Here is a 12,142-nt window from a genome sequence, read left to right as displayed (position 1 = left end):
GGCCAATCTTCGAAGTGTGCGCTTCTGAGTGTGTGTAGCATTCTATGGGTATTCTCTTTTCTCCAAGTATTCCTTGATATCGTGGAACCATGGATTTCCGTCAAACTCTTCTTCAACATGAGCACAATAAGCTGCCTGCTTACGAATTTCTATTAGGATATGATCGATGAAATTCTTATCTGGATGTTGTATCATGGAAGACAAGGTGGCTAATGCATCTGCGAACTCATTCTGAATCCTTGGAACATGTTTGAATTCTATCTTTGTGAACCTCTTGATCAACTCTTGTACACAATGCAAGTATGGCAATATTTTAGTATTCTTGGTAGCCCATTTTCCTAGTACCTGGTGTACCAATAGATTAGAATCTCTAATTACCAGCAACTCCTGAACATTCATGTCGATGGCCATCATTAGTTCCAGGATGCAGGCCTCATATTCTACCATATTGTTGGTGCATGGGAACCTGATCTTTGCGGAGATCAGATAATGTTGACCGGTTTTCGATACTAAAATAGCTCTGATGCCCACTCCCTTGAAGTTTGTTGCTGCGTCAAAAAACATCCTCCATCCGTCAATGTTTCGGCGATATCTTCACCTACAAATGACACTTCCTCATCAGAAAAATACGTCTTCAATGGTTCGTATTCTCCGTCCACGGAGTTCTCTGCCAAGTGATTGGCCAATGCTTTCCCCTTGACTGCCTTCTGAGTCACATAAATGATGTCGAACTCATTAAGCAATATCTGTCACATTGCTAACTTACTTGTGGGCATGGGTTTCTAAAAAAACGTATTTGAGTGGATCCATCCTTGATATGAGATATGTAGTGTACACACAGAAGTAATTTCTTAACTTCTGGGCTATCCATGTTAAAGCACATCAAGTGCGATCCAGTAAAGAATACTGCGCCTCGTAAGGTGTGAACTTCTTGCTCAGATAATATATCGCCTGCTCTTTCCTCCCGGTTTCATCATGTTGCCCCAGAATGAAGCCAAAGGTTCCATCCAACACTGACAAATACAGCAGCAGAGGTCTTCCTGGTTCTAGCGGGACGAACACGGGAGGTTTAGATAAATACTCCTTAATTTTGTAAAAAGCCTTTTGATATTCTTCGGTCCAGTTTGTCGTAGCATCTTTTGTCGGCATCTTGAAGATCGGCTCACATATCACTGTTGATTGTGCTATAAAATGACTAATATAATTGAGGCATCCCATAAAACTCATCACATCTTTCTTGCTCTTTGGTGGTGGAAAATCCTGACTAGCTTTGATTTTTGACGGGTCTAGCTCAATACCACGGCGACTGACGATGAACCCAGCAACTTCTCAGCAGGGACTCCGAAGGCGCATTTTGCAGGGTTCAACTTCAAATTGCATTTTCGAAGTTGGTCGAAAAACTTCTTCAAGTCTGCTAAGTGGTTTGAACTCCTTTTGGATTTGATGATAACATCGTCCACGCACACCTCTATTTCCTTGTGTATCATGTCGTGGAAAAGAGTCATCATGGCCCTCATATAGGTAGCCCCAATATTCTTCAAACCAAATGGCTTCATTTCGTAACAATATATCCCCCATGGTGTGATAAAGGTTGTTTTTTCAGCGTCCTCCTCATCCATCCAAATCTTGTGATATCCTGCGAAGCAATCCACAAAGTATTGGAGTTCATGCTTAGCGCATTTGTCGATCAGTATGTGTATGTTGGGCAACGGAAAATTTTCCTTAGGACTTGCTCTGTTCAGGTCTCGATAGTCAACACATACTTTGACTTTCCCATCTTTCTTTGAAACCGGCATAATGTTGGCTAACCAGGTCAAGTATTCAACCACTCAAAGAACCCGGGCTTTGATTTTCTTGGTAACCTCCTCTTTTATCTTCAGACTCATATTTGGCTTGAATTTTCTGAGCTTCTGCTTTACCGGCGGACACATGGGGTTGGTGTGTAGCTTGTGAGCTATGATGGATGTGCTTAACCCAGTCATGTCATCATAGGACCATGCGAAAATATCCCCATATTCATTTAGAAACCTGATGTACTTTTCCTTCTCTAACGGTGATAGATGAATGCTTATGCAAGTTTCTTTGACTATTTCAGAATCCCCTAAGTTAACTGCCTCAGTTTCCTCCAAGTTGGACTTTAGTTTGTTCTCAGAATTCTCTACTTCTTTGATAATTTCCTTAGATATTATATCATCTTCCAAATCTTCTGAATCATTGTCCTTATGTTGCATTATCTCATTACATGTGAAAGTCGTAGGTTCATCAGGATATGTAATATTACGCTGAAAAGAATATAGAAAGATAATAATAAATACGAAAAAGCAATAATGCATTAATAAAGCTTAAAATTGTCAACAAGTATGACTCGATGGCTCGAGTAATTATTTCAAAACAAAATACTGAAAATGTCTTAACAAAAATAATTTAAAAACAAGTCATACTAATTCTGCCAGGCTACCCAGGAACTCGGCGAGCCCGGAATGGTGCAGCAGTCCAGTTCTTGAGAACAACTCCTTCTCCCACTATCTGAATAGTAAGGTCTTCCTCCCCCCTCTAAAATTGCACTGTAGTCCATATCTTTCTCGTCCAGAAATGGCTTCCTCATACCGGCCAAAATCTCGTCTTCCTCGGATCCTCATATCATGTCAGTCTAGCGGAATGTCTGGTGCAGCGGTGGTATGGGTTGTTCCAACGGATAGTAATCGGTGAGCCACGGCGGTGTCCAATCCTGATATTCTTGCATGGTATATTCATACTCTAGCCCAAAGGTCGTGCCATGATATTGCGGTCGTATGGGTTCTCTGATCCCCTGAAGCTTTCGGCCAAGACCCTTGCCCGGTTCATATCCCGACCACAACAATATGCTTTCTATCTTAATGCTCCACCATCGATCCTTCTCAATTGCGTTTACCCGCTTAGTGCGATGGTATGTTTCTCTTCCCAATATCCTCTTATTTTCGATGACTGGCATAGTCTGGTTGGTGTAAATAGGGTTGTTTCCATCTCCATGAATGATCACCTCCTGATGATTCCACTCGAACTTCATAACCTAGTGTAGAGTAGAAGCAACTGCCCTAGCTGCATGTATCCACGGTCGACTTAATAACAGGTTGTAAATGGCAGATATATCTAGAACTTGGAATTCGACATCAAACCAGGTCGGGCCCATCTGCAGATCAAGGTTGATTTCTCCGATAGTGTCTCTCTGAGATCCATTGAATTCTTTCATATTCATGCTTCACATCCATATCTCATGCAAGCATTTACCTAATCTTTTCAAAGTGGTCAGCATGCATATGTTAAGGCTCAAACCTCCATCTATTAGGACCCTGACAATGAATGTGTCTTCAAATTGCACAGTGATGTGCAATACCTTGTTGTGGCTTAATCCCTCTGGTGGTAACTCATCTTCGTGGAAAGTAATTTTATGACTCTCTAGTACCTGCCCGACCATGTTAGCCATGTCTCCGCTAGTGATACCGACAAGTACATAAGCTTCGCTCAATACTTTCATCAAGGCATTCTTGTGTGCGTCTGAATTTTGCAATAGTGACAAAATGGATATCTAGGTGGGAGTCTTGTTCAGGTGATCAATAATAAAGTATTCTCTCGCCTGTACCTTCCACCAGAGATCATCAGTGCTTGTTTCAACGACATGTGGCCTAGATGCAGCTTTTTTGCTTGTTCCTCCAAGATTCTCAAGTGTGTAAACTCGGTCAGTTCTAGTCATATGCGCAACACCTATCTCTTCCATCTTGGTATTTCCCTTCCTTCTTGCCTCCGTAACATAATCCCATGGGACGACATCAGACTTATAAGATGGTGTGGGAGCTGCCATCACGGTGAAGGGCGTAGCTACTTCGACCTCAAACGGAGCCTGGATTTGTACCACAATCTGCAATAGGGTGACAGGAGATGTCTTGGGAGTATACCCCTCTCGAATAAGTCCAATGGATCCCTCCTGATCCCATTCCTCATCATTTTCTATCATGTTCACTCCCTCACCCCTTATGATCCAAGAGAGGGTTATTACAGACATTTGGTGTGACTTCTTTTGCCTGTATAACCTTGGTGTCGATCAGTGTCTGAATCTTGTCCTTTAACATTTGACATTCTTCAATGGTATGACCCTTCATGCCTGAGTGATAGGCACAAGTTTTGTTGGGGTTAACCCACTAGGAAGGGTTCTTAACAGCAACAGCAGGAATAGGGGTGACGTAACCAGCGACCTTCAGTCTCTTATACAGTTGGAGTATGGGATCGGCAATTGGGGTGCATTGTTTGGGAGCTCTGTGGTCAAAGTTTGGGCGTGGCTTTGTGTTGTTTTGGTGGGGGTGGAGGTGAATGGTAATATACAGGTTGAGTGTTATAGGCGTGGTATGTGGTGGAAGGGTATTTGTATTTTGGAGGTGAGGGATAATATGTGGGTGAAGGTGTTTGGTATGTAAGGGGAGACTTAGGGCCCTGGGCTACCATCACGGCACCCACTTCTTTCTTCTTCGAGATACGTCATGATTGCAAGGCATTTTTTGTGGCTTGCCGTGCCTCGAAATTGGTCACCATCCCACTCTTGATTCCTTTTTCTATCCTTTCTCCTAACTTGATGATGTCTGAAAACTTGCGATTCTCTATGAACATCAACCTTTCATAATACTGCAGATCTTGAGCTCTAACAAAGAACTTGTTTATTTGTTCCTCTTCAAGCGACGGCCTCACTTTTGCAGCCTCTGATCTCCAACGAGTAGCATACTCGTGGAAGGTTTCTATCGGCTTCTTCTTGAGGTTCTGGATGTAGAAAATGCCTGGCGCATTCTCTGTATTGAACCTGAATATGTCCATGAAATCCGATGCTATGCTCACCCAATTTGCCCACTTCTTCGGATTCTGACTGATATACCAGGATAATGCATTTTTTGTAAGACTTCGCATGAATAGTTTCATGCAGATTTGTTTGTTCTTACCCACTCTTACAAGCTTATCGCAATAGGTTTCAGATGCACTTTTAGATCACCAATGCCATCAAACATCTCAAACTTAGGAGTTTTGTAACCCTCCGGCAGTACTACATCTGGCTGGATACACAAATTTTCGTAGTTTAAACCTTTAACACCCTTCCAACCTTCAACACTCTCGACTCTGCCTGTCAGTTTCTTGAGTTCATCCACCATGTTCCGAATGAGCAGGTCTTTCTCGGTCAGCTCAGGTATGTATAGGGTTTGTTGCGGGGTATGAGGTAAGGTTTCCACGTATATCGTGTTTACTTGATGAGTTACTGGAACTTGGGTATATGGGTGATCATTGGTTGAGATTTGAGGGGGATCGAGAGTAGGTTATGGTGCATTTTGAGGAGTGTGATAAGTGGTGGTTTGCGGATATTGTGTCGGGTGATGGTGGTGGTGTTGAGGGGTTTGCACTGGTGGTGGTTAAGGTTTTGTGGAGGTACGGGATTGTGATACTGGTGCGGTGCCAGAGGATTTGGAGCTATGGGTGGTGGATTCTGGTTTTGTGTGTTTTGTGGTGGTGTTTGGTTCTTAGTGGTTGTGTTTTGCGGGTTGATATCGGAAATATTTAGAGTAAGGGAAAGGCTTTCCAGATTTTGGACATGCTCAAGCTCACCCTGCAGCTCCAATATTTTCTGCTCCAAACGTAAGACCAACTCATTTTTTCCTGGCATACTTCTCCCGTCTAAGGTTTCAACATTTTTTGCCACAGTAGCATTGTCTTTTTGAATACCACTTAAATCATCCATATTCCCTTTGCCTTTGCCGTTACTTTTCGGGTCACTATGTGGAGGAGGAGGTAGAGGACCTTTGGATCTGGTGTGGTATGCCGATGATGTCAGTATGTACGAGCCAACCTTTAGGAATGATAATAATCAAAAGAAAGAAAAATAAAAGGTAATTAAGTCAGTAAGACGAAGTAAAAGAGTATTTGCAATATTTAAACATGTATCATATAAGGTCATGCAACAATTCGCGTCCTAACTTTGGGGACCTCATTGTGCCTGAGGTAGGACTAAGCGACACATAAACTTGGAGAAAATTCATGCCAACGTTTGCCTTATTTCATCAGTGCGAAAATATGCCAAATCAATCTTTCACTAAATTGACAATAATAATAAAGTTACTAATGGCATTAATCCTTATTACACCGAAATCTAATCTAATCTAGAAAGCAGTAAAGGATATTATCTCCTAGTTTACTTGGTCTCTGAAGGACCTTCTCCATGCTTGGCTCTCTTGACCCCATCAATCACATTCCCCATATAGTAGTACATATGAATGGCGTGATACCTGTCTGGTTCAATAGTCTCTCCTTCCATGATGATCTTTTGGTTCCACATGTGTTGCGCTTCAAACTTGAATGGGATGATACCCCCTTTGAAATCTGCTTTATCCTGAACCATGATGGAAACCCGAGGAATGACTTGTTTCCTTCCAGCTTTCCACATCACCCTTATAGGAGCATAAGGGTAGATGCCTCGCAGCCCGATCAGTACTAAGTGAGTAGTTCCTTTGGATCTGATAATGAACTCACTACTTGGAAACCATTCAAACATCCAATGCATTTGCTCATATATCAGATTGCTGAAAAAACGCACCTAGCCTACAATATTTCCAGGCTTTGCAAACCTGTTTGGAATGAATGTCATCTTCTTTGGATGATGACTAGCTATGTAGTCATTCAGTGGACTTCGCAGAAGCTCCTAGCAATACTCACCCCTTTGAAAGTGTTCCAGCAGCCAAACTTATAGCAAGAGATTACAACCTTCAAAGTGTACATACCTATGCTTGCACAGATCGAGAGCACGGTACATCTCAACTAAGATCATCGGGATGATAGTGTACTTTTACCCCTTGATACCCTCCTTTAAGGTCGTGGCGACCATGGCTAAGAGAGTATGAATTCTTCCCCCTTGCATCGGAAAGATAACAGACCCAAGAAGCAGACTATGAAAACATAAACTCGGCGGTGCACCCATCCCAAAGAGGTAATAGATAGCTCCTCATGATGAAGGCGATATGATTTGATATGCCCATAATGCTCATAGAGAAATTCAAAGGGGATGTATGATTTCTTCAGACAAACCAGTTCATCATTCTTCTTAAAACCCAACATTTTCAGAAAACCGCGTGGAGTATGATTCTCTGGCACCAATAGTCCTGGACTATCCCATAGTAACTTGAAGAAACCCCCTATTTCTTCCAGGAGATGAGTCATTTCTATATTGCCAAATAGAAAAATAGCTCTCTTCTCATCCCAGAACATGGTGGCAGCCTCGATCAGTTCCATGTTTGGTTGAATGTTCAGCAAAGATGCCAGGTTACCTAATACCCTTCTCATATGATTTTTATTACAGGGCGCACGGTCATTCCACCAGTCAATTAGCAAAGGAAGGATATTCTGGACCATAGCGAACCTGGGGATTTCATGTTTCATTTTCTACAAACAAATAAAAGTTAGCCCTTCCCCCTCCACCCCCACCCCCCCAAATTCGACTCTTTACGCAATAATGATCAACATTTTGACACGTTTTCTCCAAGTAATGCACATAGTATGATGGTGTCCTTTGGGATTATGGAAATCCCGTTGGACTTTGGGCAAGGTTCATCTAAGCGGGTTGTTATGTTAATAACGTCTCAATCTGTACTAGGTTTAGCATGATGCATATACAGTTCAAATCGGAGTGTGGTTTTCTAGAAAGGTCTAGACTAGTACTCTCAAGTGGACAACTTAAGAGGGAAAGATTGCACCGTTGATCGACTAGTCTACCGCAAATAAGCCTTTCTGGTTTAAAAGGGTATTTTCAGGGTGCGGATCGGATAAAAAACGAATCGAGTTTGGGCTTGGAAGAAGTGATGAGGCAGCTGGGATCTGTTGCAATCACACCTGCGTAGAAAGGGCTGCAGGTGCGAGCCCGCAGAACCGGCGTCATGGTCGCAGAAGCGGCATTTGGACAGAGTTGGGACGGCCACAGATGCGAGGTAATTTCTGCATCTGCGAGCCCGCAGATGCGACGAGTGTTCCACAGAAGCGGAAGAGGCCAGTTGGGTGAATGGCTGCAGGTGCGGAGTTTGGATGTGCAGATGCGTATCCACAGAAGCGGAGGAGGCACCGCATAAACGGGGATGGGCCTTTGGTGCTGGACCGCATGAGCGGTCGGGGCTTCGCAGAAGCGAGACCGCAAGAGCGGATTTTGTCCGCAGAAGCGGACTTGGCTTGGCTTAGTGGGAACCGCACCTGCGATGAGAATTTTTGCAGGTGCGGAGCTGCAGAAGCGGCTAATGGACCGTAGGTGCGAAGATCGGGCTTGGTAGTGTGTTCTTTTAAAATGGGGGTTTGGCACAATTCCACTTCATTTCGTCCATGGGAACCGATTTTGGAGCAATTTTGGAGTGCCATCTTCATCATCTATTGTGGGGTAAGTGATTTCTTCACATTATGAGTTAAATACATGATTTATATATGGATTTAAGCATGAGAATTTGTAAAAATTTGGGATTTTGATGAAAAACCTAGAAATTTGTATTTTTGGATTTTTACCACGAATTTAGATATGGAATTAGGAATAAAGTATATATTTGAGTTCGTAATGTTATGGGTAATGATTATCTTCAATAATTTTCAGAATTCGGGCACGTGATCCCGAGGGGTGACTTTAATGACTTTTAGAGCAGAGTTGGGGATTGTTAGGAATTGATTAATTATAAGCATTGGAGTATATTCTGACTGAGTTGCACATTATTTGACTAGTTTCGGATCGTTTGGCTTTGAGTTGAGGTGTTAGAGAGGCGTTGGAGCAGGTCATGGAACTTCGAAGCGAGATAAGTCTCATGTCTAACCTTGTGAGGGGGAAACTACCCCATAGGTACTATTTATTGTTATGTGCAACTAGTTGTGGGTGGTACGTACGCACGAGATGATGAGATTCCGTACGTAGCTAAAGCTTGTTTATGTCCAGGTAGACTTAGGACTTTATCATGTAATAATTGAATTATGTGAACTCGTTATGCTGGCTTAACTAATTAAAGTTATAACTGAATTTGATTTAGAAATAAATATATGTATACTAGGCCGAGCCTTAACACTTTGAGTTGTGGGCGAGTTATTTGAGAAACGGTAAAGATTATATTCATTTTGTGATCATGTATTGTATCGTAAGCATGTGTCTCGTAATTCGGTAACTTCATTCCTTTATTGTGGAGCGGGCTGATCGCATCGGTAGTATAATAGATGCATCTATGGTTCGTGCCGCTCGACCCTCGGTAATGTACACATTATTCTGGATCGGGTTGAACGAACTCGGCAGAATCATGTGTTATTTCGCTAGTAGTCCAAATATTCACGAGATAATCTTTCCACTGATACCCGACATTTTATATGGTATTCCATATGTATTTGATATTGGCACTTGCCCTTTTCTGAGCTATTAAGGTAGAATACAAGATCAAGAAATTCATACTTAAAAAGAAATATTTGGAAGATTATGTATTTTACATATTTACCCCACTATCGCTGTGCACTTCATATCTGTTATGAATTATTATATTATTTTATTGAACCTCTAGTAAGCGTCGATGTCAACCCCTCGTCACTACTTCTACGGGGTTAGACTAGATACTTACTGGGTACGCATTGATTTACGTACTCATGCTGCACTTCTGCACTAAATGTGCAGGATCTAACAGGTTCATTTGACGATCATCTTGGCACATAGGCACACCTGTTGAGGGGACTTTATGTGAGCTGCATTTTAGGATACGCATCGTAGTCCACCGAGTCTCCATCGTACTATGTATTTTATCCTGTCTATTTACATTCTGGATAGATGTTGTATTACTATTATTATTGAACTCCTTAGAAAATGCTCATGCACTTGTGACACCGGGTTTTGGGGTTATACTAATTGATGCTTATTGTTTGTATATTATTAACGCCTTTATATTCTTTTATAAACTACAAATATTGTATGTTTCCGTGGATTTAATAGTGTAAAACTCCTTCCTTATTAAAATCTATAATTTTGGAAGTAATAAAATAAGTAATTAAATTGGTAAATCATTGTTGGCTTGCCTAACGGCGGTGTCAGGCAACATCACGACCTATAGTGAATTTTTGGTCGTGACACAACTGGTAGGTGTCTTTGGCTATGTCAATTTCATTCCTTCTCGTTTTGTTCATGTTTTGTACATCTATGTCACTTAAACTTTGTGAATTTATATGCTACTGTGTTACCCCTGTCAGTTTATGACTGAGAACTTTTCTAGCATCTGAATTTCTCCAATTTCTGACTCTGATATATGCCTATTGTATGTGTTCAGCATGAATGATTCTCACTACCTTAAGCATGCCCTGCCTAGTGTATTTTTGTGTGTTTGAATGTTTATACATGCCACTCATCTTGAGTTTATCTCTCTGCCTTGTTCTGTATCTTTATGATAAATTAATTCATGTGTTCTAATTCCTATTGGATCATTCATGTGTACTTAATACCCTACTAGAGTTAGTTCTTAGCCATGTTGTTAGCCAAATGTATTGCCCTGCTAATTGTGAACTTTAAGGTGTGTTCCCTGCTTGGATTAATCACATGTTGTTTAGTACTACCTATGGTTTACAAGGTTAAAGTGCAACATCCAGCTTTTCTCTTATGTGTAATCTGATAATCTAGTTTTGATGTATCATTGCCTACCAAGTTCTGGTGTTGCTTAAGCATTTTGTTCTATGACTGGTACTTGGCATGTTCAAATTAAGTTTTGTTTGTAGACCATGTCCACCAACTTGTGATTATGCTATTAGTTTCTCATGTTAGACATCCTTATGTGAGAACTATACTCTGATTGGCTTTCTGTCCATGATTTTATTAGACTCTCATGTTTAAAATCTCATGACTAAGTTCTTTATGCTAATCCTGGACCATGTTTGCTTTAAAATTGTACTTGAAGTAGTATGCTATCTCGTGTTAGTTAATCATGTCACCGTAGCTTTGTTCTCAAAGAATGCAAGCATGAACCTGCGTTATGTATGCCCTATGAACTTGTCAATATGCTTTAGTGAAAACTGTTGTTAGATACATTTTTGAGAATTCAGTGTGTAGACTTCAAAAGGCTATTTAATTAAACCCATGTGTAGTTTGTTACTTGTATGGTTAAGTTTGGCATTCGGCTGGGTAAGTAAGTCATCCATTTGGGCATAGTTTTGATCCATGCGTGTTGTTGGAGTTGTACCTTGTAACTGGCACACTCGGATGCCTTGGGTGAGGCTGGGATTTAAGTCTATTGTTTGTGCAAAGAATGGGGTCGCTGAAGTCCCAAAAGTGTCACTAGGTTATTTTCTTTGGGCTGACACTGCTTATTGGGCCTGTATTTGTTTCAGCTTGTAACTTGGTCATATTTGAAGCATGTATTCTTCCACTTGGGCCTGTAATAACTTGTAATAAACAACAGTTGGGGATTAGTGAAAGCTAGGGGCTGGGATACTCTATCTTCGCATGAATGGGTAGAAAGTATGTCTATAGGGCTCTAATTGCTTATTTGCTTTCCATGTTCCACCTCTGGAAATTATCTGCACAACATGTCAATTAACTTGTCTATTCACTTAAAAAGCATGATCTAGGGTTAATATAATTCCTTAACTTGCAAACGTTAGTAAGTATGCCTATAAGGTCAGAAATTCGATTTGTTGCGCTTAGATATCATGCCTATAGGAACTCAATGCAATGACTGGAAATGCATGTTTTAACGTACTTCTTTCAATCACTTGATTCATCTAGATACCATGTCTATAGGATATCGAATTGATTAATTAAAATTGTTATTGTTGTTGTTCTCTTCTTATTACATAGTTCACCTAAAAATCATGCCCATAGGGACAAAAATGAGTAATTCTATACTTTCAATGGCCTCACTGCCTAGACGCAAATCGTGAAGAGATCATGTCTATAGGGTGCTGTCACTTTATTAGAAATCATTACTATAGGATCTTTGATAGAATCATATGTTAAAATCAACCGCTTTGTCAAAACAATCTGTCTAGAAATACTGCCTATATGACTTTATATCAACTTTTGAATCATTCAATCACATAGAAATTATACATATAGGTCTTGAGCAATTTAATATACCTTGACTCCAAGCCTGCCTAT

This window comes from Nicotiana tabacum, chromosome 13 (assembly GCF_000715075.1).
Source record: "Nicotiana tabacum cultivar K326 chromosome 13, ASM71507v2, whole genome shotgun sequence".
Classification (NCBI taxonomy): Eukaryota; Viridiplantae; Streptophyta; class Magnoliopsida; order Solanales; family Solanaceae; genus Nicotiana; species Nicotiana tabacum.
This window is presented reverse-complemented; position numbering follows the sequence as displayed.